Source organism: Hyla sarda, chromosome 1 (genome assembly GCF_029499605.1).
Source record: "Hyla sarda isolate aHylSar1 chromosome 1, aHylSar1.hap1, whole genome shotgun sequence".
In the NCBI taxonomy this organism is placed as follows: domain Eukaryota; kingdom Metazoa; phylum Chordata; class Amphibia; order Anura; family Hylidae; genus Hyla; species Hyla sarda.
Genome location: NC_079189.1, coordinates 518,683,677 through 518,710,285, shown reverse-complemented (window position 1 = coordinate 518,710,285; position 26,609 = coordinate 518,683,677). Strand labels below are relative to the sequence as shown.

Below are 26,609 nucleotides of genomic sequence, written 5' to 3'. Positions count from 1 at the left end.
TTCTGGATAAGCGCAAATGTTTTAAACCCTGTGTTTTGAGTCCAATATTGGTTTTGGCTAAAAATACTGACCATATACCCATAGACTGAGCCATACAGGCACTGTGATTTATTTACTTCAACCTACAGAGCCACTTATACTATTTAGAGAAGGGTCATTTATGAGTGGTGAGCAGATATGGTAAAATCAATCCACCATACTCAAGGGTCCAGCTGAATCTTCTCAAGAATCAATGAAGAAAATAATAATAGAACATCTTATTTCTAATAAGGAAGAATATAAACCGACAGCTATACAAGTTTATGGAAGAATAAGGTCACCGATAGGAACAGTAAATACAGTTATTGACCAGGTCCAGTAGTAAAAAAAAAAAAAACTGTATATCTAATATAGCAGCATAATAAATCACACACAAGATTTGATGGCTTTACTATACACTGTATGACATAAAGTCATGTTTCCATCTTTTGGGTTGAATGCATTTAATTTAACACTTTAAATGAACCTAATAGTTTTAGAATTATCAGATCCTCTGAATTATTACATTTATGAGTTTACTTTTGAGGATAAGGCCACATGTGGTAACTAAAAAATGCACAATATTGCCAAAATTGTGTGGTCATTGGTTGCTGGATTTTGGCCTTATGTGGCCGACCACACGTGGCCTCATCCTAACGTCAATCCAAGATACAAAATTATAATTTTGCTCATTTATGTGTATATACATTAATATAAGTAACAATATTGTTAGTGTATTAACCCAATATTTCTTTAGAGGACTCCTATTTTTTTACATTTTGCAAATGTGTAGTGTTTGCTGACGTACTATATGTCAGTCATATATTGTATGCCTCACTGTACAGTTAACATTTGCTTTGAATGCCTATGGCTGGCCAGAAAAGTTTAGGTGCTGTATGCTTACATGAGGTACATTCACTGGACCAGATTCCCTTACCTGGCAATTTTTTACTTAGCAGCAGGACATACAATATATTCCTTAACTCTCAGAACATACATGAGCAGGGACTCCTGTCTTTGATAGGTTTACCTGTTCATGTGCAAGGTTTGCCCCAAAATTTTGAATTCAGACAAATCTGATTTCCCTTGGAAAATTCAGAACAGACTCAGAGGTAAATGAAGAAGCTTTATGTGAGTGTATGGCCTAATCTTAATCAGCTGTCACATAGAAATTGATGGTCAATTTCCAGCAAATGTGCCCCAAGAAAATTTTGGGAGGTTCACTTATCTCTAGTTATTAGACTTAGAATAGAATTATGTATAAATCACGGACCTATGGTATGATAACAAGTGAATGGCTCCAAGGTTAGTCCCAAATAAGATTTGTTGTATAGCTGGTGTTTTAGGAGACCGTCATTGAATCTTGGCTCATTGGTGGGTCCTTGTGTACTCAGGTTAGCCTATTTATCCCATCCAATATACTAAAATGTTAAAATGACATTTCCAATATATTTGTTTGCAAAGGTAGATTTCCTACAGTAATTGAAATTATTTCTATGATGTTTACTGGATCACATCATATCCTTTGCATATAATCTATGGTTCTAAAGCCTGTATACGGTCATGGGTAAGCTAGAATTTTTAATTAGGACAAATACTATTAAAAAAAATACTTCTTCCTGGTATGTAAAGTTTTATTTGAAGGGGTGTTAATTTTTCTGGACACAACAAATCAAATATAATGTATTACTAGTGTTTAAAGGCTCAGAATATATGGAGGAGCCCTAAAGGGCACTGGCAAGGAAAACACAATTTGACCATAACTCATTTTAGCTGCCAATTATCAAAGCAAAGCTGAATTCTCTTAAAATGAGGCTCAGTCTGGGTAAGACCTCTTAAATAAAGGTCATGTCATATACTTAAAGGGTTAATCCGCTTCTCAATGTTTGGAACAAACTGTTCTAAACGCTGGGGCCGGTGTCGGGAGCTTGCAATGTCATAGCCCTGCCCCCTCATGATGTCACACCCCGCCCCCTCAATTCAAGTCTATGGGTGGGGGCATGACAGCTGTCACGCCCCCTCCCATATACTTGCATTGAGGGGGCAGGGTGTGACATCATGAGGGGGCAGGGCTATGACGTCCGAGCTCCCGTCACAAGCTCCAGCATTTAGAACAGTTTGTTTCAAATGCCGAGCAGTGAATTACCCCTTTTAGTTTTATGTACTTTTATTACAAATGGTTTCACAATGTCACAAGTGCGTGCTCCCAATGGGTAATGCATATACTGTTCTGTAAAGTCTACAAGCCTATGCTAAGGGATTCTATAGTGAATACTAAATTGTCAGGCATGTGTCCTTCATCGCAATGACATGCTGTTTAATGGGATGTGTGGAAAATTGTTGATAACTGGGCTGGACATTGTCGGGGCCCATCCCGTAGTAAGTGGTGTCTTCCCAGCTGGTGAGCTGTTTGAAGACAGGAAGCAGAAATTGGGGAAGATAAGTCAGGGCTGCAGCAGCAGTTTTGCTCTATGCAAATAAACAACTTCCTTAGAAAAGCAGTTCTGGTGCTTAGATAAAGAGAGCCTAGACTAATGTGACTGCGGTGACCCTACCGTATCATTATTGTAACTAGATCTGATTACAAAGCATTTGTTTGTTCCACTTTTCCAAAGCATCATTTCCACCACCAACTTTGTTTAAAGAGTGTCATTATTTCCAAGTGATAACTACTGTAGAGTATTCCCCAGCGTCCATGCCAGATACAGACTGAGACCAGCCCATACACTGAGTAGGAGGAGAAGTGGATTACTTTGCATTTTACTTAGAGGTAATAATCTGTACCAACGTCATGAAATTGGTGATATCAGACTATGCGATATTTATCTATCATAGGAAATGACATTCCTTTTTTTAGTTATTTAGCTGGCTTGATGTAAATAGCAGGGATAATCTCATGTAGTGTTATTGCATTGGTGCCCTGAAGACACACAAAAAAATGTTTAGATGGCTAATAGGTGCTGCAGAAATCGGACGTGTACATAAAGGAGCAATATAACAGATCGATGACAAGCATTGGAATCTGTAGTATATTTCAATCCCAACCTAACATTTTTATCAGGCAGTGATATTTGCCATATACTAATAACTTGAGTTAATATATATTTCATATACTTTTTAGACCTGTTTTGTTTGTGAATTTACATTTATTCTTTTTCTCCATTATCTAGGACTAAAGGCCCTGGCATTTGTTCTCCCTTCAATACTCCTTTACACCTTCTATGACCCTCAATTATTTGAATTCTCACCACAATGCATACAAATTGGTACAATAGGTTCTGACCCCCTTTCGCCTAATGTCCCCTGGAGTGTGCATTATATGGCTTTATGGTGCATACTCTCTTGTCATCATCTGACTTTCTCAATGAAAAAGAAGATTCTACATGCAATTATTTTATACAAAATTCTGCTTTGAAATTCAGCTTGGAAATTCTCTCTTTGCTATCAATGGGATTTTGCAGCACAGTGCACACAATGCAATGTCATCAAATTGCGTTGTGTGCACCTACCTCTGAAATTCATCTTGCTTCTGAAATTTGTCTACCAAAAGAATGAACTTGTTCATTCTTTTGGTGGAATACTGCATATAATGCATAGACATCTGTTGGGATCGCCAATTTCCATACTTTCCTATCGCCTATCTGCTTGCGCAGAAACAATTGGTGCAGGGAATGATAAATTCCCCTTTAATTACTTTAATGGCTTTAGGCAACTATGGTGCCACCTTCAAACCATTTGAAGCAAAGTTGGTTCAAAGTTAGTATCAAAGCTGTCATCGGTTTGTTTTCACAAGAGAAATATAGTAGATAAATTGACATATGTCCATCTTAAAGGGGTAATCGACTGCTCAGCGTTTGGAACAAACTGTTCCAAATGCTGGAGCCGATGCTGGGAGCTTGTGATGTCATAGCCCCACCCCCTCATGACATCACACCCTGCCCCTCAATGCAAGTCTATGTGAGGGGGCGTGACTGCTGTCAAACCCCTCCCATAGACTTGCATTGAGGGGGCAGAGTGTGATGTCATGAGGGGGCGGGGCTATGACATAACAAACTCCCGACACTGGCTCCAGCGTTCGGAACAGTTTGTTCCAAACGCTGAGCAGCGGAGTACCCCTTTAACCTTTCCTTGAATTTAGCTGAGGGCTTCAAATTTCTCATGTTACAATTTCAATACAATATTGTGACATGCTATTAAAACCCTTAACAGGCTGCAATTCCCATCACAACCACTAAGTGACCACACATAGACACGTATGGCATAAACATATGGCATAAACATATAAAAAATACTTGTCACACATTTAAGTACATGGTAGACCCTGAAGAAAAGTAAGGAAGGGCACATACATAAGATTATTATAAAATCCCTTAAAACATAATACAAAATAATTATCTAAAATATATATTATAATATTGTATATATATATATATATATATATATATATATATTATAGCATTTGTAGCAATAACAAATAATGTAATTTATTGTGAAGAGTGTAAACTGTATTTTAGAAATACACCTGTTATTGCATTACATTTAGTGCTTGCAATTTTTTTTATAACTTTAGATATAGATTAATTAGAAGTATACAGATCTGACAACAGCTTAATGTTGTTTATTAACAGTAAGGTATCTATTAAAGCCCACCTAGTGTTTATCTAAACTCTTCGACATCAACACGACATCAATAAGAAGATACGTACAGAACATCTTCCACCTCTTTATCGTGTCTCATCTGAGTCACACTGTTTTATCAAGCCCTCGCAGGGAATATGCAGCAATATCAAATAACTCCCACAAATGCATTTATATGTTGGCATAACAACAATGCTATCAAAATGACTTGGGAGCATACCATATGGCTAAATTTATATAAACATAGGTGAATTCGCTTCTGCCTCATCTGTGTCCTGTTGTGAATGGACACACAGTCAAATCACAGGACTAGGTCATAGTGGTACAAAAGGTGTCACTGCAAATGGTCAATTCCTGACCTACTGGATTGCGACATGGATGATGAGAGTGCAAATACCTCCTGCAATTCAATGGTGGCCATGGGAGACAATGTAATACTAAGAGTGGTCCACAGTGGTGATGGACCTTAAAGGGGGACTCCGTCCCTAGACATCTTATCCCCTATCCAAAGGATAGGGGATTAGATGTCTGATTACGGGGATCCTGCCGCTGGGGACCTCGGCATTCTCCCTGCTGCACCCGGCATTCGTTTATATCATCAGGTGCCGCACCAGAGGCTCATGACGTCACTGCCACGCCCCGCTCGTGCCGCCATGGCCATGCCCCCTCAATGCAAGTCTATGGGAGGGGGCGTGGAGGACATCACACCCCCTCCCATAGACTTGCATTGGATGGGGCGTGGCCATAATGTAACAGGCGGGGCATGACCGTGATGTCACGAGCCTCCTCCTGGCATTGCCAGTCATCTGGCACAGAGCCAAGTTTGTTCCATGTATCGGATGTCTGGGGTACCGCAGTGGCAGGACCCCACGATCAGACATTTTTTCCCCTATCCAAAGGATAGGGGATAAGATGTCTAGGGGGAGAGTACCCCTTTAATAACAACTTTCTTCCAGATAGCAAACAAAAGACTGTTGAATAAGAGTAAGTAGCTAAAGGTAAATCTTACTCACTTGATGACATAAGTTTTTTACAACCTATATATTTTTTCAACTCTTGTCTCCTACCTGTTTCCCTGCTATGCCTAAAATATTTGTCCATGAGCTGTTGCCTCTTTACTATCTGATTTGCCACCTGCTATAAATCTGGCCAAAGTTAGTTGGCAGCTGCCTGACAGCTCTCTCCCGACCTTCCCATACACCTACATGCTAGGTCAGCCTGCATGTGTTTTCAAAGGATGGGAGGGGTCAACTGTCAGGCTCATCTGCCAATTAACTTATCTACTCAATAACAAAGGTTCAAGCAGTAGAAATCCTTACCTCCCTCGACATCTACCATTAGATGATCAGCCAATCCTGTGGAAATTAGTCAATTTGACCAGCATTTATTTGACATGTATGGCCAGGCTCACTACTTTCTGCCCCCTCTACATCTGTTGATTCCCTCCGTAATGCTCCTTTTTATTACTTCTAATGACGACCCATCTTTTTGTCTTTTCTCTTAACTTTTCTCATCCGTTTATCTCGTCTACAATAAAAAAATATTTTCCATTACTGGAGGATGTTAATGTGTAAAGGTGTGGAAAACATCTGTGACATGAATTCTGCAAGGAAGAAAGAGATACTGGAAATGGAAGTGTATCCAAAAAATTCTATAAAAATAGTTATAACAAAAAGTGAAACAAAAATGTAAAGAGCCCCAGTGACAAATTAGCCCAAGGACAGGCAATTGCAGCAAAAAATAATAACCAAAACACATACCACTCATCCTCAGCTCCAGCTCCACTGTGCTGTGGAGTGCCTGGTGGAGGTATACCCAAAACATCCCCATACACACTCAACAAACTATACTGCAGCCAATACATGACCTCAGTGGTTACATGCACTTGCCCTTGCACATGGCTGCCAAGGTCTGTAAGTGTCTCATGCTGAGTGTATGGGGATGTCATGGGTGCATTTCTGATTGGAGCAATAGGAGAGCCAGACCAGAGTGAGCAGCGTGGTTTTTTTTTTTTTTTACTCCTTAAAGGCCAGGCCCATTTTGGCCTTAAGGACCAGACCAATTTTATTTTTGCATTTTCATTTTTTTCTCCTCGCCTTCTAAAAATCATAACTCTCTTATATTTCCATCCACAGACCCATATGAGGGCTTGTTTTTGCATCACTAATTGTACTTAGTAATTACATCATTTATTTTACCATAAAATGTATGGCACAACCAAACAAATATTATTTATGTGGGAAAATTGAGAAGAAAACCGCAATTTAGCAAATTTTGGAAGGTTTTGTTTTCACGCTGTAAACTTTCCGGTAAAAATGACATGTTTTCTTTTTTTTGTGGGTTAATACGATTAAAATGATACCCATGATTATATTCTTTTCTATAATTATACCGCTTAAAAAAAAAATCTCAAACCATTTTAACAAAATTAGTATGTTTGAAATTGCCCTATTTTGACTACCAATAAGTTTCTCATTTTTCCGTATATGGGGCGATATGAGGGCTCATTTTTTGCACCATGATCTGTAGTTTTAATCAGTATCACTTTTGCTTAGGTTTTACTTTTTATATTAATTTTTTATTAATTTTTTGGGAATAAAAAGTGACAAAAAAGCAGCAATTTTGGACTTTTTTTTTTTGTTTTTTACGTTTACACCGTTCACCGTACTGGATGATGAACAATATATTTAAATATTTCAGACTTTTACGATGCGGCAATACCAAATATGTGTATAAATTTTTTTTTTACACTTTTTTGGGGGTAAAATGGGAAAAACGGACGTTTTACTTTTTATTGGGGGAGGGGATTTTTCAAATTGTTTTAACTTTTTTATTTTACATTTTTTTACTTTTTTTTTTTTTTTACACTTTTTATGTCCCCATAGGGGACTATTCATTGCAATCAGTTGATTGCTAATACTGTGCAGTGCTATGCATAGGACACAGCACTGCTCAGTATTATCGGTGATCTTCTGCTCTGGTCTGCTCGATCTCAGACCAGAGCAGAAGACACCAGGAGACGGCCGGAGCAAGGTGAGGGGACCTCCGGCCGCCATGCTGGATGATCGGATCCCCGCGGCATGACGCGAACACCGCGCCGGTGCTCGCGATCATGTCGGCGTGTAAATGTACGTCACGGTGCGTTAAGTACCACGTCACCATGACGTACATTTATGTCCATTGTCGTTAATGGGTTAATTGCCATTGCTTTCCCCTAGACTAGCTGAGAAAATCCCCTTAATATATTTATCACTTATCCTTACATCTGGCATCTTTGCACCATAGTATAATATTAGTTATACGGTATGATAAAATATAATATATTTGTGATCTATTGTGGAAGCCAAATAGCAAACAACAGAATTGCCAACAACTTAAATCTTCATTTCTTTCTCAATCTGAGACTTAACTGGTTGTAGATAGAAGATACTTAAACACTGGGGAAGATCAGTTTCCTAAAGATCAGCTGTTTTTTTTACAAGCCGATCTTTATCTATTTTGAGGTGCAGTTTTTCATCTGTGCACCTCGGCATAGTTACATAGTTACATAGTTACATAGTTAGTACGGTCGAAAAAAGACATATGTCCATCAAGTTCAACCAGGGAATTAAGGGGTAGGGGTGTGGCGCGATATTGGGGAAGGGATGAGATTTTATATTTCTTCATAAGCATTAATCTTATTTTGTTCCAGGAATGTATCTAATCCTCTTTTAAAGCTGTTAATTGTTCCTGCTGTGACCAGTTCCTGAGGTAGACCGTTCCATAAATTCACAGTCCTCACGGTAAAGAAGGCGTGTCGCCCCTTGAGACTAAACTTTTTTTTCTCCAGACGGAGGGAGTGCCCCCTCGTCCTTTGGGGGGGTTTAACCTGGAACAGTTTTTCTCCATATTTTTTTGTATGGGCCATTAATATACTTATATACGTTTATCATATCCCCCCTTAAACGTCTCTTCTCAAGACTAAACAATTGTAACTCCTTTAATCGCTCCTCATAGCTAAGATGTTCCAAGCCCCATATTAGTTTAGTCGCGCGTCTCTGCACCCTTTCCAACTCCGCAGTGTCCCTTTTATGGACAGGTGACCAAAACTGAACAGCATATTCCAGGTGAGGCCGTACCAATGCTTTATAAAGGGGGAGTATTATGTCCCTGTCCCTTGAGTCCATGCCTCTTTTGATACATGACAATATCCTGCCGGCTTTGGAAGCAGCAGCCTGACATTGCATGCTATTCTGTAGTCTTTGATCTACAAGTACACCCAGATCCTTCTCTACCAGTGACTCTGCCAGTTTAATCCCCCCTAAGACATACGATGCATGCAGGTTATTTGTACCCAGATGCATAACTTTACATTTATCCACATTGAACCTCATTTGCCAAGTGGATGCCCAGACACTTAGTCTATCCAAGTCATCTTGTAACTTATGCACATCCTCTATAGACTGTACCGTGCTACAAAGCTTGGTGTCATCTGCAAAGATAGAAACAGAGCTGTTAATACCATCCTCTATATCATTGATAAATAAATTAAACAACAGCGGTCCCAGTACTGAACCTTGGGGTACACCACTAATAACCGGGGACCAATCAGAGTACGAATCATTGACCACCACTCTCTGGGTACGATCCATGAGCCAGTGTTCAATCCAGTTACAAACTAAAATTTCCAAACCCAAAGACCTTAACTTACCTGTCAGACGTCTATGAGGGACAGTATCAAATGCTTTAGCAAAATCCAGAAACACTATATCCACAGCCATTCCTCTGTCAAGGCTTCTACTCACCTCTTCATAAAAGCAAATTAGATTGGTTTGACAACTTCTATCCTTAGTAAACCCATGCTGGCTATCACTTATAATACAATTATCCCCTATGTATTCCTGTATGTAATCCCTTATAAGTCCTTCAAACAATTTACCCACAATGCACGTTAAACTTACCGGTCTATAGTTTCCTGGGGAAGACCTAGAGCCCTTTTTGAAGATTGGCACCACATTCGCCTTGCGCCAGTCCCTTGGCACAATACCAGACACCAGAGAATCTCTAAATATCATGAACAGGGGCATGAAATCTATATATTTCAGCTATGACTTACACCATTTTTCTGGGGTAATCTGTAGCAAATTTGGCAGGTGTGGGCCTTTATTCTAAACCCCACCCACTTTTAGAAAGGGTAGAAAGAACTAAAAATAACTTTTTTTTCATGCCAGATCTTTAATAAATTCCCCTCACTGATCTATGTCACCACTTTAAAGGGATACTCCGTCCCTAGACATCTTATCCCCTATACAAAGGATAGGGGATAAGATGTCTGATCGCAAGGGTCCCGACTTCCAGACATCTTATCCCCTGTCCAGACATCTGATGCACAAAGCAAAATTCGCTCCATGCTGGATGACTGGTGATGCGGAGGCTCGTGACGTCACAGCCGCCACGCCCCCTCCTATAGACTTACATTGACTTGCATGAGCAGAGCACGGCCATGATGTCACGAGCCTCTGGCTCTAAACAAACGCAGAGTGCAGCATGGACATTGCGAGGGTCCCCAGCCAAGGGACCTCCACGATCAGACATCTTATCCCCTATCCTTTGGGTAGGGGATAAGATGTCTAGGGGCGGAGTACCTCTTTAAGGCTCAGTGTACTGGGATTCTTTTTGTAAACATCCCTTCTGCACGGCCCAATCTCCAAACAGAAAGCAGAAACAACACACAAGGCAGGCAAGCAATATGCAACAACTTCAGATTTATTGGATAAAACTTGCGTCTCGGAGAAAGACAAGGATAAAATGTACCACTGAACTGGAGAAACACTGATGACGTGTTTCAGGTTATGTGACCCTTCATCAGAGTGTTGTTCAGTATACTGTGATTCTTTTTGCTTTAATAAGGAAATAACCCAACCAAAAGACAAATGGAGTCACTTAATTCATGATAAAATAATGTTTATTTATTGGTTCGTTAAAACCAAGTAGTGATGGTAAAAAGGAGGAATAGCAACAAATAACGCAGCATCACCGGACACCCTGCATAGATGTGATGATATTATGTGGATAAACGTTAGGCTAACATAATATATAAGTGAATATACCACATAGCATTTGAATAGGATGAATATACAGTAGTGCAAATAAATAAAGTGCCGTGTGCATCAAGTGCCAATAAGGTACAAAGGTAAACAATAGTGAAATATAATAGCAGCATATAATACCCACAAAAACACAATGGTGAAGATACAATGCAGGGACCGAGATGACACCACTACAACACGTATTTTGGCACACTGACCTTCGTCCAGGAGGTCAAAGGTCAGCATGCCGATACATGTGTTGTAGTGGCATCATCCCGGTGTATCTTCACCATTGTGTTTTTGTGGGTATTATATGCTGCTATTATATTTCACTATTGTTTACTTTTGTACCTTATTGCCACTTTATGCACACGGCACTTCATTTATTTGCACTACTGTATATTCATGCTATTCATATGCCATGTGGTATGTTCACCTATTTATTATGTTAGCATAACGTTTACCCACATAATATCATCACATCTATGCAGTGTGTCCGGTGATGCCGCATTATTTATTGCTGTTCCTCCTTTTTTACCATCACTACTTGGTTTTAATGCATACCAATCAATAAACATAATTTTATCAAGAATTAAGTGACTCCATTTGTCTTTTGGTTGGGTTATCATCTATTTGGGGGTTCACCATATATTTAATGCTTGTTTATTTAGGGAGTACACTATTGATATTACTTATTTTGTACTTACTTCCCATTTTGAGTGTTTTCTGTCCTTTCGATTAACTTTATTAAGGAAATGTATTTACAATTTGAATAGAACTGCACATTTAGTATGAATTAATTAATGTCACCAATAGTTTAGCAATGGTAATATTTATTTTACATATTAGCTGCAGTAATATATTGCAAAATAGATAAACCTAAAAAAAAAAAAAAAGAGTCATAGGTAATGATGAACAATACATTGTAGAAGTAATAGGGCAACCCAAATTGTAATGCACAAAACCTTCAAATAGGAGAATAACGTTTTACACACAATACCTTTATATAGCAAAATAACCTTGAGTTGAGTTTTCCACTGGAAAAGCAATAGGGTTCTGTGCCACCCAACTCATAACAATTATTTTCCTTGCTATGAATAGTATTATTTGGAGAGAAAAAAACATAGTAAAACCAGCTTCGTTGAGGATGCTCAAAAGAATTTAGAGGAGCACTTCCATGGAAAACATTTTTTATTTTTTTTTCAAAATCAAGCGGTGCCAGAAAGTTAAACAGATTTGTAAATTACTTCTATATAAAAATCTTGATCCTTCCAGTACTTATCAGCTGCTGTATGCTCCATATGAAGATGAGTAGTTCTTATCAGTCTGACCACAGTGCTCTTTGCTGCCACCTCTTTCCTCAGCAGGAGATGTTTGCTATGGGGATTTGCTCCTACCCTGGACAGTTTCTGACACAGACAGAGGTGTCAGCAGAGAGGACTGTGGTCAGACTGGAAAGAACTACACAGTAGTAGTATACAGCTGCTGATAAGTACTGAAAGGATTAAGATTTTTTAATAGAAGTATTTTGCAAATCTGTTTAACTTTCTGGAGCCAGTTGAAAAAAAAAAATGCTTTCCACCGGAGTACCCCTTTTAAGGGAACATGTTAAAAAGACTAAAGAACAGTTTAAAGAGCTAATGTAGGTATGCCTCCATATGAGATGATCAGAGTCCTTTCATTGAGAAGGACATCTATAATATGACAAATGGTGGATGGGGACCTTCCCATATGAAACTATCTAATCAGGATAAGGCAGACTGGGTGATATTTAGTTGGATAACTTTGTTATTAGCAGCGGGAGATACTAACACATGTGACCCCATTACTTCAACCCAATCCCTTGTGGTCAATGCTTTCTTCATTGGTTTAGAGCGGGCAATTCCACATGTATAGTTTTCATGCATAACAGGTACATCTATATATGATAGATACTGATCCCCTAGGTCTCTGAGACCTAATGATGTTGATATCGGGGTAGGCAAAGGATGTGTCAAATATTGACTACTGAAAGTGTGCTTAAGATGCACTAAAATAAATCCTTCAATAAGATCTGAAAATGGCATCCCATTTATCTATGGAGATTACTCTACAATTGGGTTTCAACACCTGGGAAGCAAAGATCCTAAAAAAAAAAAAAAAAAGGCTTACATGACTTGTGTCACATTATTATGAGTTTTAACCTCTTAAGGACCCATGACATATGGGTACGTCCTGGGTCCCGGACCTGCGATATAACGCGGGGTCACACGGTGACCCCGCATCATATCGCGGCGGGCCCGGCATCATAGTGAACCGGGACCCGCCTCTAATAGCGTGCAGCACTGATCGCAGTGCCGCGCGCTATTAACCCTTTAGCCGCACGCTCAAAGCTGAGACGCGCGGCTAAAGACGAAAGTGAAAGTTGCCGGTTAGCTCAGGGAGCTGTTCGGGATCGCCGCGGTATAATCGTGGCATCTCGAACAGCTGTAGCACAGAAGGAGGTCTTCTTAGCTTCCTTCCTGCAGTCCGATCGCCGATTGAATGCTTCAAGCCTGAGATCCAGGCTTGAGCATTCAATCGCCGAAAACACTGATTGATCCATTCCTATGGAGATGGATCAATCAGTGTAAAAGATCAGTTAATGCAATGTTATAGCCCCCTATAGGAGCTATAATATTGCATAAGAAAAGAGTAAAAAAAATAATTAACCCTTTCAATTATTCCTTCCTGTAATAAAAGTTTGAATCACCCGGCATTTCCAAGAATAAAAAAAAAAAACACAGTGTAAATAAAAATAAAAATATGTGGTATTGACGCGTGTGGAAATGTCCAAATTATAAAAATATACCGCTTTTTAAACCGCTCGTTCAATGGCGTACACGCAAAAAAAATCCAAAGTCCAAAATAGCGCATTTTTGATCACTTTTTATACCACAAAAAAGTGAATAAAAAGTGATCAAAAAGTCTGATCAGAACAAAAATGGTACCGCTAAAAACTTCAGATCACGATGCAAAAAATTTGCCCCCATAGCACCCTGAACACAGAAAAATAAAAAAGTTATAGGGGTCAGAAGATGACCATTTTAAACATATAAATTTTCCTGCATGTATTCATGATTTTTTTCTGAAGTGATACAAAATCAAACCTATATAAGGAGGGTATAATTTTACCGTATGGACCTATAGAATAAAGATAAGGTATCATTTTTGCCGAAAAATGTACTGCGTAGAAACGGAAGCCCCCAAAATTTACAAAATAGTGTTATTTCATCAATTTTGTCGCACATTGATTTTTTTTCCCGTTTCACTGTAGATTTTTGGGTAAAATGACTAATGTCATTACAAAGTAGAATTAGTGATGCAAAAAATAAGCCATCATATAGAATTTTAGGGGAAAATTTTAAAGAGTTATGATTAGTTAAGGAGGAAAAATGGAAAATGAAAAAACGGAAAAAGCCTGGGTCCTTAAGGGGTTAACCAATTTTTAACAAAACACCAAACCCTTGAGTTCAGGAAAGTATAAACCCATAAATAGTTACCCACCCTTAAAATATATGCTTTATTTAATCATGTTTAAAAGGATTTGTTTTTACAGTTGTTAAAACAGGCCAGTCATGTATGTAATTATCATAGATTCCTATGCTTGATTACTGACAACAATTGACGCCTGCAGTATGCTTATTTAATATCACTGCTTAGACTGTACATGCCTTGAAGCCTTCTCAACATGTTTCACAGAAGCAACTGCATAATCAGGGATGGCGAGGATCTAATGGCATGCATCACAGTATCCTGGTTTATATAACTTCCCATTAGACCTCCCACAAAGTATATAACCCATCAGTACTACCAGTGCTTAAAGGTGTACTACCGTCCTGACAACTTATCCCCTATCTAAGGGATAGGGGATACGTTTCATGATTGCGCATGGTCCCGCCGCTGGGGACCCCCGCGATCTCGCATGCAGCACCCCGCTCTCATCAGGCCCCGGAGCGAACATCCGGGTCTGATGACGGGGCCGCTGATCGTGACGTCACAGCTCCGCCCCCGTGTGACATCACGCTCCGACCCCTCAATGCAAGTCTATGGCAGGGGTGAGACAGCTGTCTCGTCCCCTGCCATAGACTTATATTGAGGGGGCGGAGAGTGATGTCACACAGGGGCGGAGCTGTGACATCACAATTCTCCGGCCCCGTGATCGGCAGTAATCAGACCCGGAGCGATGTTCGCTCCGGGGCCTGATGAGAGCGGGGTGCTGCGTGCGAGATCGCGGGGGTCCCCAGTGGCGGGACCCTGTGCGATCAGGCAACTTATCCCCTATCCTTTAGATAGGGGATAAGTTGTCAGCACGGTAGTACCCCTTTAATGTATAATTAATAAAAATACTTTAGGTGCATTTACATCACCAAGATGCCCCCTTATCTTGCTTTAAACATGCTGTGAACATGTTCTTTGTTTTCCCAAAGACTATAGGGGAGATATATCAAAACATGTGCAAAAGATGTCATATGTCTTAAAGGGGTACTCCAGGGGAAAACATTTTTTTTTAAATGAACTGGTGCCAGAGAACAGATTACTTTTATTTAAAAATCTTAAACCTTCCAGTACTTATCAGCTGCTGTATGTTTTTTTCTTTTTTTTTCTTTATTTTCTGGCTGACCAAAGTGCTCTCTGCTGACACCTCTGTCCATGTCAGGAACTGTCCAGAGCAGAAGAGGTTTGCTATGGGGATTTTTATCCTGCTCTGGACAGTTCCTGATACAGACAGAGGTAGCAGCAGAGAGCACTGTGGTCAGACAGAAAAGAAATTCAAAAAGAAACGAACTTCCTGCTGTGGAGCATACAGCAGCTGATAAGTACTGGAAGGATTAAGATTTTTTAACAGAAGTAATTTACAAATGTGTTTAACTTTCTGGTACCAGTTGATAAAAATAAATAAATAAATAAGGTTTTCCACTGGAGAGGAGAGAGTTAAGAGAAAGAGAGGAGAGAGTTGAGAGAGAGAGGAGAGAGCTGAGAGAGAGAGGAGAGAGTTGAGAGAGAGAGGAGAGAGTTGAGAGAGAGAGAGGAGAGGAGAGAGTTGAGAGAGAGAGGAGAGGAGAGAGTTGAGAGAGAGAGGAGAGGAGAGAGTTGAGAGAGAGAGGAGAGGAGAGAGTTGAGAGAGAGAGGAGAGGAGAGAGTTGAGAGAGAGAGGAGAGGAGAGAGTTGAGAGAGAGAGGAGAGGAGAGAGTTGAGAGAGAGAGGAGAGTGGAGAGTTGAGAGAGAGAGGAGAGTGGAGAGTTGAAAGAGTTTGGAGAGTGGAGAGAGGAGAGTGGAGAGTGAAGAGTGGAGAGAGAGAGAGAGAGAGAGAGAGAGAGAGAGAGAGAGAGACTGCAAAGATATAAATGTAAGTATGAGAATTGATCCCAGCCCTTGATTTAGTTTAGACTCTTAACCTACGCTCTATAATGCTTTCCATGCTGTTGTTGCCTCTTGGTGTGTGTATAGAAACATAAAATACCAGGACCCCCTCCTCTTATGTGCAATGTATGGAATATACATTTGACCCGACCCACTAGCTCAGAGACAACTGAAAATTGCAGATAAAGCCTGCAGAGTGGTTATGTAATGTTATAGTGCAAGTTCTATAATGGCCAGAAATACACTCACAAGATAGCTTATCGTTAAACTTTACACAGTATATTATTCTTATATAGACGATTATGATTCTTCCCCGACATCTAAAGGGTAGCATTAGCTACGAGGGGGCAGAAGTGTTTAGCTGGGCACTGTGGCCATTTGTTTCTCATTAGCATTGCTCAATTATCCTCAGACAGCCAGAGGTTCATGTACAGATCCATACATTGCAATGTAGCTCACCTTATAGATATTGAAAGGAAAATAAAACACTTCACAGAAAGTTAGAGTAAATTTTCATTTCCGCTCTTCCACACAGGTAACAATTTTGTGTGTTGCTTTGAAAACTCTGCCCCCACCCTCATCCATCATCCGACTGTAATAATAGCAAAGCAGTGAGCTGAGGTCTTTCTTCCTGCTCCTGCCTGCTCTTAACCTGGGCTCATGCTGGGTGTAGCTCTTGAAATGCACTTAAAAAAAAATATTTTAAAGGGAGCAGGGTTGGTTGCCAAAGCAACCCACCCAGAGATGAATCAAGGCTATAGATTAATGTATCTTTTTGATTGTTCGCCAACTGGATTTGTTATATAGGCAGCCAAAGAGATCTCTCGTCATTTTACCTAAAGAAAATATTAAGAATCTAGAATTAAGTCATTACAATGTCATAAAAAAGTATATACAGCCTATGTGCATTCACTGCCAAGCATTAATCCTTTCAGAACAACAGTCAATGTACATTAGATGCTGTGATGTATGCATTCACTAAGCTCCTTTGCCTCAGGACAAAATCGATCAAGAAAACTCTGACAGATGAAAAATTGTGACAGTCTTTTGGTTTACTCCATATAAATGAATGTTAGTTAAACAGTTGGTCCAGTCATCAGTTAACTAGTATGCTAAAAAAGAAATAAATCCAAATGTATTTTGTTTCCTTATTGTTAAAACGTTAATTTTGTTTGAATAAACTTTTGAGATGTTGTCCAGACATGCCAAATGTTTAGATCGCATCAGGTCTCACTTCTGAGATCCACTGTGATTGTGAGTTTTAAAGGGGCACTCCGGTGCTTACACATCTTATCCCCTATCCAAAGGATAGGGGATAAGATGCCTGATCGCGGGAGTACCACGGCTGGGGACCCCGGGATCATGCACGCGGCACCCCGTTTGTAATCAGTCCCCGGAGCGTGTTCGCCCCCTCTATCACGCAGCTATCACGCCCCCTCCCATAGGCTTGCATTGAGGGGTGGAGCGTGACGTCACACGGGGGCGGAGGCATGACGTCACACGCCGCGGGCCCTGCGGTCGACCGTAATCAGGCGTGTTCGCTCCGGGGACTGATTACAAACGGGGTGCCGCGTGCATGATCCCGGGGGTCCCCAGCAGCGGGACTCCCGCGATCAGGCATCTTATCCCCTATCCTTTGGATAGGGGATAAGATGTGTAAGCACCAGAGTACCCCTTTAACTCTGTGAAGTGTGCAGCAGAGCTCTTCACTCCCTGCCGATCTCTCCGACTCTTTCACATAATAGTTATGGCAATGAAAGTGTCTGATTTGAGAAACAAATCAGGGAGTGAGGCTTGCTGCCGTGCACTTCACTCAGCTGTAAATCGCGATCACAGGGGGTCTCAGGAGTTAGACCTGATACGATCTAAACTTTTGACATGTCTGGACAACATGTTAAAAGTTTATTCATATGAAAGTGACTTTTTAATTAATTTTCTATCTTGGTAGGTAAAAAAAACTCAAACTCCTTTTACTGAGGGAGACCCAGTGCTTTACCTTTTTACATGTTATCATGTTGCAGACTATGTTGCTTAAATAAAATATTTAAAAAATTCTGTTTCCCCCATCACTTAATAATGACGAAGTGAAAATAATATGGAAGAAATCTTTGCTATTTTTTTTTTAAAGAAAAAAATGTAACATATTGATAGCTATTGATATAAGTATTCAGACCCTTTACTCAGTACTTAGTTGAAGCACTTTTGATAGCAATTACATCTTACAGTCTTCATGAGGATGATGCCACAAGGTTTGCACTACTTGATATCAGAATGTTCTGCCATTCTTTTCTGCAGATCCTCTCAAGCTCAGTCATGTTGGGTGGGAATGGTTATTGGAAGCCATTTTCAGGTATATTCGTAGATGTTTGATTGGGTTCAAGTCAGGCTCTGGTTGGGCCACTCAAGTACATTCACAGTGTTATCCCTAAGCCAATCCTGTTTTGTTATTGTCTTGTTGGCAGGTGAACCTTCCGCTCAGTCTAAACTCAAGAGCACTCAGGTATTCATTAGGACTATCTCTGTACTTGGCCTCATTCAGCTTTCCCTCAACCCTGGCCAGTTTCCCTGTTCCAGATGCTGAAAAATACCTTCACAGCATGATGCTTCTGCCACCATACTTCACTGTAGGGATGGTATTGGGCAGGTGATTGGCAGTGCCTGGTTTCCTCCAGACATGATGATTAGATTTGAGGTCAAAAACTTTTATTTTGGTTTTTATCAGGCCACAGAATCCTGTTTCTCACAGAGTCTTTTAAACTGAGTAGGCTTTTATGTTTCTTTTACTATGAAGAGGCTTTTTTTCTGGCCATAAAGCCTAGATTGTGGAGTGATGGATAACCCTCTGGAAGTTTGTCCCACCTATACACAGGATCTTTAGAGCTCAATCAGAGTGATTATTGGGTTTTTGGTCATGTTTTAGGCTCTTCTCCCCCATTTACGTAGTTTGGTGAGGCAACCAACTAGAGGAAGAGTCGTGGTTGTTCCTGACTTCCATTTAAGTATTGTGGAGGGCACTGAGCTCTTTAGAACTTTTAGTGCAGTAAAAAAAAGTTTCGTACCCTTTTCCACATTGGTACCCTCACACAATATTGTTTCTAAGCCCTACAGGCAGTTCTTTCATCCTCATGGCTTGTTTTCTTTCTGATATGCATTATCTAGACAGGGCTGTGTCTTTCTAAATCCTGTCCAATCTACTGAATTTACCACAGGTGACTCCAATCATGGTGTAAAAACATCTCAGAGATGATCAAGAAAAATAGTAGGCCCCCAGAACTAAGAGTCATAGCAAAGAGTCTGAATACTAAAATTTAAGTTTTTTAGTTTTAATACATTTGAAAATATGTCTAAAACCCATATTTTTTATAGTCTTATTATGGGGTAATAAGTGCATATGGATAGGGGAAGAATTAATTTTCAGCTCAAGACTGCAACATGACCAAATGTGGAAAGAGCAAAAGAATCTAAACTTTTCTGGGAGCATTGTACTTGTTCCTTGTTCACAATTGCCCCCTGCTGAATGATACACTTAAGCGCTGCCAAAATAAATGGATAGAGGAAAATGACAACTGCTTAGTACCTATTTTTGTCTCAGTCAGGGTTGCCAACTGTCCAGAAATTCCTAGACAGTCCATAAAATGTGGGGACTTTTTCCAGTGTCCATGGAAAAAAATTAGTATGTCCGTGATTTTTTTGAAGTTGGAGAATCTTATACAGAATATTGTCATTCTAATGATCATCATTTAAATGATTATAGTAATGACTACTAATGTGTCTATATCAGTATTATAAACTATATACATATATGTATTACTTATATTTTTTATCATTCTTCATACTTTTTTTTCCCCTCTCCTTTAATAAGGGGTATAGTTTTACTTGAAAGGGGTGTGGCTCAAAATGAAGTAATGTGTGCCAAAATTGCACTAAATTTTAGAACAAATTTGGGGTACAAAGGGGAAGATTTATCAAAAACTGTCCAGAGGAAAACTTGCCCATAGCAACCAATCAGCTCAGTTCTTTCATTTTTACCAAGGTCTCTGCAAAATGAAAGAAGCAATCGGATTGGTTGCTATTGGCAACTGGGCAACTTTTCCTTTGCACAGGTTTTGTTAAATCTCCCCCAAAGCAAGCAAACCATTAGGTGGTAGAAACTAACAAAAAAGTGCTAAAGAATTCACTAAATTTACTAAAGAGCCTAAGCCACTGTGACAAACCTGTTGACTTTTTAAGCTACCATATCTATTTTTACACTCGGGGTTGGACTGGGTTCATGCATAGTATTTTGTTCAATATTTGGTCAGTATTTTGGAAGGAACTTTTAGCAAAAACCCGGAAGAAAAGCTATGATGGGAAGATTCTTATCTTTCATTGTGTTTTAGACCCACTCCTGGTTTTAAGCACAAATATTGACAAAAATAATACATGTGAACCAAGCTTTAGATCCCTTTTAGACAAATGGGTGCAGGATCAATCCTAGGGCCCTTTAAATTCATCATTGTTGGCCACACTTTTTCTGTTTTTAGTAATTATTTAAGAGGCCACAAAAAATATAAAATCAGCCGAAGAACGAGCTGATAGTTGACCCTTTTACAAGGGTCATTTATAGGAAATGAGTGTTCCTAGAAATACCCATTTGCCAGATATTTGTCCCTTGTAAGACAAGGGTCACATTGGCTTTCGCGCCCAACCCATTCACAGTCTGTTCATCTCTCTTTTTTTTATCTTCTTGAGCCGAATAGACCCTGAAATGGGTAGGATGCAAACTGCTACTGCCGGGTCCTGATGGACCCCATTGACATGCATGGGGTAATTTTACAGGAGTTTAGCTGAGAAAAAATAGTGCTTACACATTTTTTCTCTGCTAAACTTGGCAGAACTGCCAACGAAGCTCCACCTAATAGAGCCTGATGCAATGTGAACGAGCCCTAAAAGGGCCTTTAGATAGCATAAATCTGCCAAATGATGCTTTAACCACACTAGCAAACAACAATAATAGTGATACAAAATATAATTATATAATAGGGGGCTTATAAACATAAAAGAAAAACTTGGGTCATCCTCAGAGCAGATGTCACATAATGACCATGGCCATGCTTTGGTTCAGAACCATAATCACAATTTCACATTGCTTATTTTGACATATTAAAAGGATTCTATATTGAAGTATTATTTATATAACAGTATACTGCCCAATACGTGTTTTTGTGTACATATGTTAGTATGCAAGTTTGTGCATGAATGTTATTGCTTTTTCATGTATTGCTATTGTAATATTTATATTGCATACATTTTTTATATGCAATATATGGATATTGTATCTCAATATGATTATTATGAAATTTCTTCCATTGTGCTACACACATATAATATAAAAGGCTAAGCACAACATAATAAAAAAAAAAAAAAAAACACAGATTATAAGAATTATACAGGAAGAATTAGTATTAACATAAGGGACACATGTAATCACGATGACTCATAACCACTAACTGCGATAACATTATCATTACCTAATATATATAGTTCAAAGGACAGGAGATGATTCGCACAAAGATGGCCAGTTCTGAACCGAAGAACAATATAAAAATAACATTCATATAAGTTATAATAAAGGGCTGCCACTGAACCCAATGTGCCATTACTGTTACACGTAAATACTCTGGCTGAGCTATATGTGATTACAGGGAACCAATAGAGCATTGCACCATTAGGTGAAGTACAACAGACATCATTATATGCAATCATTAAAGCATTGTGCCATTACATAAAATACCAGCACGGGACATGAGACAAGCAGAACGATTGAAATCAGCAGAGCATTACACTAGTACATGAAATCACCAGAGCATTACATGGGGCCAATAACACTACGTACCACTCGCAAGCCAATGAACAAGGAAAATGTGTATACATTAAACCTCATAGAGTTAGAGTCTAGCTAAAATGTACAAGTCTCATCGAAATGTGTAAAAATGCAATATAGATGTCCGCCATTTGTCACATTATTGGGTTTGACATTTTCTAATACAGTCTCATATCTATAGCGGTCACATACAGTCCTACAGATTACCTTCAAAGATAACCTTAAAGATGGAATCATGAACCTTAAAGTGAAGTCCTTAAGTACCCTTGTCCTGGAATTGCTGAGAAACGAGTACATGCCTGAGATGCAAACACATATAGCGCAGGGTTGTTGAAATCAAGCCCACCATCATAGGTATAAAACTGGATGTACGCAAAGGAGAGACACAAGGGGCTAGAAAGGGTGACAATTGAGTCCGAGTAGAGAAAAAATCCAAAGTATATGATAAGAGTCACCTTGCTGTGACCTTGGGATAGGTCTCTATCCTATGCAAAAGAGGCCAGAGAGGAAAATGGTTCCTTCACTCGTGGAGTTGCAAGATCCTGCTATCTCTTCAGTTGTATAGCCTTGTAGTAGCCAGGGTTTAGTCCTGGAAAACGAGTGTGGGAGCTCAAGTGTGGGGACCCAAGATTCCCACTCAAGGGCTGGTCCTCCAGGGCTCCTGCTAATGAAAACGGTATTCCTGCTGTGGAAAAAAAAAAGCAGGAACTCAGTTCCCATGCATTTCTGCAGGACTTGAGCCCTGGTAGTAGCTATATATGTCAGGCACCCCTATGTCACCTCTTTGGGGTGCTTTTGTAAGCAGGGCATATGAGAGACACCGTCTTTTATGTTTCCTTAAAAAGTGGAAAAAGATAGTTCAAGTTTCATAGAAGAAAGTGGTGGGTAGGGCTATGGGTGAGATAAGGATAGCTTTTTTTTGTAGGTTCTTCATTCCTAACCATAAAATGAGTGGGAGATTGCATTTGGCCATGAGACAATTAACCTTTTCTAGGTAAGGAACATAGTGGAGCTTGGTCTGAAGCTGTGAATTACAGTGTTAGGTTCTTCTGGGGATATCGGGGCAAGATGGTCATGAACCATCTACATATCAACACAGCCATCACAGTCCGCAGCTAAGCTCAGCCCTGTTTGAAACTCTTTTATGTTATGCAAAGCTATAAATCCTCATGCACTGACAAATACATAGGTAAATGATGGAATTTTTGTTAGCTGCAGCCACCACAAGAGGAAGCATTTGACCTACTTAGCTTATATGGTATTTAGAGGTTTACAGCAAGTATCAATGTTGAAACTGCCACTAGGTTCTGGTATATAATTCATGATTTTTTAAGTCAAAACTATTATTTTCCATTCTGTTCATGCCCGGGCTTTTGCAAAGTTGCATCAAAACTAGGAAACCTGAACTGGGGATATTACATAATTGTATAGTAAACTAATTTGGGCTTCCCAATGAAAACTTTTTATTACTCTGCCTTTTCTAATGTTAGCAAATATTTATTATTTTAGGAAGAAAGATTGAGGATTATTTTGATGTTCATATACACAATTACACTTTTGGAATTCTGATATATTTAAGCTACTTTATCAATGCTGACCGTGATACCATACAACCCAGTTATTTTATGTGAAAGTATATGTAGCCATTCTGTTTCCTCGCATGGAATACTGTAGGAAACAAAGAACTGAAAAACTCACCATTCACACCTCGGTTTCCAAATTCAAGAGTTTAAAGTTTTTCATTTGCATCAAAGTTACTTCACAGTTCTTTTTTTTCGGCACCTTCAAAACAAAAAAAATTGAAGAATAGAAGCTTAGATTTTCTTTTTCAATGCAATTTTTCCCCAAATGATCTATCTATCTATCTATCTATCTATCTATCTATCTATCTATATTTCTATCAATCTGTCCTATATTCTGTCTATCTATCTATCTATCTATCTAGCATTAGCAAATTTATAATTTGTCATCCCTGTAGTCATTCTCATTCTTAAGACATATTTTAATATAGAAGTTGTGGTTGTATACACAATGGGGGAGATTTATCAATACCAGTGCAGAGGAAAAGTTGCTGAGTTATCCATAGCAACCAATCAGATCGCTTCTTTCATTTTGCAGGGGCCTTGTTAAAAATGAAAGAAGAAATCTGATTGGTTGCTATGGGCAACTGGGAAACTTTTCCTTTGCACAGGCTTTGATAAATCCCCCCCCCCCCCCATGAACCGTTGTACATTTTTTCATGGTAAAAACATAGATAATATGGTCCTTCTCTCTGCAATTTAATCTCAGAACAAATACACTTGTTCCGTAAAGGACTTCAGGCTATGTGCATAAAATGTGCATCTCATAGACACCAATGCATTTCCGAGTGAAATCTGCGTAAAGAATAGACATGACTATTCTTTCTGCAGATGCTGGAATTAGGATTTATGAAATTCCACCTCGTGGAATTCAGCGCGAACATTTGGCTTTTGGCTGTGTAAACATAGCCCTAGAGTTTGTTGATATTCATGTTGTGTTGATCAAATGGTAAAATTCTATTGAAGCCTATATTTAATTCCAGTTTGTCATGGCAGAATAATGGTCCAAATGTCCAAGAGGGTGAATACTTATGTAAAGCACTGTATGTACTTTAGTATGCATGATATAAAGTGGGGCAAAATTGTGCCAATTGTGCAAGTTCTCCCACTTAAAAAGATGAGAGAGGCCTGTAATTTTCATCATAGGTGTACCACAACTATGAGAGACATAATGAGAAACAAAATCCATAAAATCACATTGTCTGATTTTTAAAGAATTTATTTGCAAATTATGGTGGAAAATAAGTATTTGGTCAAGAACAAAAGTTAATCTCAATACTTTGTTACATAGTCTTTGTTGACAATGAAAGAGGCCAAACATTTTCTGTAAGTCTTCACAAGGTTTTCACACACTGTTGCTGGCATTTTGGCCCATTCCTTCATGCAGATCTCCTGTAGAGCAGTGATGTGTTGGGGCTGTCACTGGGCAACACGGACTTTCAACTCCCTCCAAAGGTTTTCTATGGGGTTGAGATCTGGAGACTGGCTAGGCCACTCCAGGACCTTGAAATGCTTCTTACAAAGCCACTCCTTAATTGCCCGGGTGGTGTGTTTGGGATCATGGTCATGTTGAAAGACCCAGCCATGTTTCATCTTAAATGCCCTTGCTGATGGAAGAAGGTTTTCACTCAAAATCTCATAATACATGGCCCCATTCATTCTTTCCTTTACACGGATCAGTCGTCCTGGTCCTTAAAAGCAGAAAAACAGCCCCAAAGAATGGTGTTTCCACCCCCATGCTTCACAGTAGGTATGGTGTTCTTTGGATGCAACTCAGCATTCTTTCTCCTCCAAACACGAATTGAGTTTTTACCAATAAGTTCTACTTTGGTTTCATCTGACCATATGACATTCTCCCAATACTCTTCTGGTTCATCCAAATGCTCTCCAGCAAACTTCAGATGGGCCAGGAAATGTACTGGCTTAAGCAGGGGGACACATCTGGCACTGCATGATTTGAGTACTCATGGTAGCCTTTGTTACTTTGGTCCCAGCTCTCTGCAGGTCATTCACTAGGTCCCCCCGTGTGGTTCTGGGATTTTTGCTCACCGTTCTCGTGATCACTTTGACACCACAGGGTGAGATCTTGCATGGAGCCCCAGATCAAGGGAGATTATCAGTGGTCTTGTATGTCTTCCATTTTTGAGTAATTGCTCCCACAGTTGATTTATTCACACCAAGCTGCTTGCCTATTGCATATTCAGTCTTCCCAGCCTGGTGCAGGTCTACAATTTTGTTTCTGGTGTCCTTCGACATCTCTTTGGTCTTGGCCAAAGTGGAGTTTGGAGTGTGACTGTTTGAGGTTGTGGACAGGTTTCAAGTGGAAGACAGAGAAGACTATTCAAGAAGAAGTTACAGGTCTGTGAGGGACAGAAATCTTGCTTGTTTGTAGGTGACCAAATACTTATTTTCCACCATAATCTGCAAATGAATTCTTTAAAAATGAGGCACTGTGATTTTATGGAATTTTTTTTCTCATTATGTCTCTAATAGTTGAGATATACCTATGATGAAAATTACAGGCCTCTATCATCTTTTTAAGTGGGAGAACTTGCACAATTGGTGGCTGACTAAATACTTTTTTGACCCACTGTATTGCACAGTTACTCATGATTGACTAATGAAATGTGTGAAATATGTCTTTCTTACGTAAATAAAGGAACCTATTATTATCATTTTTATTTATAATATATTTCTCTAAGCTTTTAGTAGTTCTTGAGCTGGGATGTACTAAGACTGCTGTTCTAAAGACGTGGTGACTGTCAAACAGCAGGGATCTCCCATGCAGCTGCTTTCTATATTGTCCCTGCATGACCCAGCCCTACAACCACTAGAAAGCTGACGGTTGGTTTTGAAGCTGAGCTATGAAAGCACAAAGTGCTACAATATCATTCGTGCCAGTGTGTGGCATCACAGGGGTGATGGAAAAAGGCCCAGCTGACAATCATCATTTTGAACATATGGTTCTCTTGATGCAAAGGTTTTTTTTTTCTAACATGAATATAGTTTTTTTTTTCTTCAGATTTTAAATTGAAGAGCAGAAAAGAAACTTCATGTAAA

At 39.4% G+C, this 26,609-nt stretch overlaps 1 protein-coding gene across 1 annotated transcript in view; it reads right to left on the bottom strand.

Annotated features, from left to right (window-relative positions):
• Positions 1–23,751, bottom strand: part of MEF2C (myocyte enhancer factor 2C) — a 231,646-nt gene extending 207,895 nt beyond the window's left edge. Inside the window, exon 1 of the mRNA XM_056538436.1 lies at positions 23,668–23,751. The gene's annotated coding sequence lies outside the window, so the exon portion shown is untranslated. The remainder of the gene's footprint in view (positions 1–23,667) is intronic.
• Positions 23,752–26,609: the final 2,858 nt, after the last annotated feature.